This window comes from Schistocerca cancellata, chromosome 2, assembly GCF_023864275.1.
Source record: "Schistocerca cancellata isolate TAMUIC-IGC-003103 chromosome 2, iqSchCanc2.1, whole genome shotgun sequence".
In the NCBI taxonomy this organism is placed as follows: domain Eukaryota; kingdom Metazoa; phylum Arthropoda; class Insecta; order Orthoptera; family Acrididae; genus Schistocerca; species Schistocerca cancellata.
In genome coordinates this window covers 23833334-23834585 of record NC_064627.1, presented here as the reverse complement: position 1 = coordinate 23834585, position 1252 = coordinate 23833334, and the positions used below count along the sequence as shown (strand labels likewise).

At 45.7% G+C, this 1252-nt stretch overlaps 1 pseudogene; it reads right to left on the bottom strand.

The window, feature by feature from the left end:
* Positions 1-932: 932 nt before the first annotated feature.
* LOC126163298 (5S ribosomal RNA) lies at positions 933-1050 on the bottom strand (annotated as a pseudogene).
* Between the last annotated feature and the right edge of the window lie 202 nt (positions 1051-1252).

Sequence of the window (1252 nt, the reverse complement as noted above, 5' to 3'; positions counted from 1 at the left end):
TCTATTATGTGAGCAGCACAAGAAATTAAGCTTCGAATTTAACCTACAGTACTCAGTTTACATATTACTTCATACTTAAAAACGCACGTTGTTAACATTTTACTTAAACAGTGTTTTGGCGAAGTTCCGCGTACTTTCTGTCGCAGCTGCGAAGATAATATTTCTAATAGCGACCGATAACCTACAAACATATAATATGAAACACTAATAATCGTTCTAACATCAACTAAAATGTACCTGGAGTTAATAAGCTAAGGTTATGACACGATTCATACGACATTCCTGCTATTTCACACTACTCGCAGTTATACTGATAACTAAACTGATGGATTCCAACTATGTCGTTATTTAACTGTCGGAGTTATCGGTATTCGCTAGCGAAAAATAACTTGGCAGTTATTAATAACGGTTAACGATAACGGTTATCAAAGAATAACTGGAACTGTGATAACAGTTACTCCAGAATAACCGTTTGGCCCACCTCTAGTCACGGTGATAGAGAGACCACAGCCCCCGGCCGCAGTTCCCTCGCTGGTGGAACGGCGAAAATCAGCTGTCTTCGGCGTTGCCGCTCGTCACAGCCATCGGAGTATTCTGGCGTCTTCTTCTGTAGCGAATCTCGGAGATGACAGTATTCCACACGTTATCCAACTAATAGCCACTGTCACGGTTCATTAGATTTCCAGCGATGCGTATTCCAAAGATTCTTTTATAATAAGTTAAACTCCACCCGAACAGGCCATCAAGGCCCAGCGGTACCGAACGGCCACCGTGGCATCCTCAGCCCACAGGCATCACTGGATGCGGATATGGAGGGGCATGTGGTCAGCACACCGCTCTCCTGCCCATATGTCAGTTTACGAGACCGGAGCCGTTACTTCTCAATCAGGTAGCTCCTCGGTTTGCCTCACAATGGCTGAGTGCATCCCGCTTGCCAACAGCGCCCGCCAGACTGGATGGTCACCCATCCAAGTTCTAGCCCAGCCCGACAGCGCTTAACTTCGGTGATCTGACGGGAACCCGTGTTACCACTGTGGTGAGGCCGTTGGCATTCTTTTATAATGGAATCACAAAAGAGATGTTGCTGTGTCCGAATTTTATGTCTTGTCGTAGTCCATTGAACGTCCATTGGAGATACAACGTTCCGCAATTGCAAACTAGCTGGATAGGAAAAGGCGAGTGCAACGTTTATGTTCCACTCAGCGTTCTTCCACTATGCGTGTTGTTTGTTCTATGTGGGCCATACCACCTA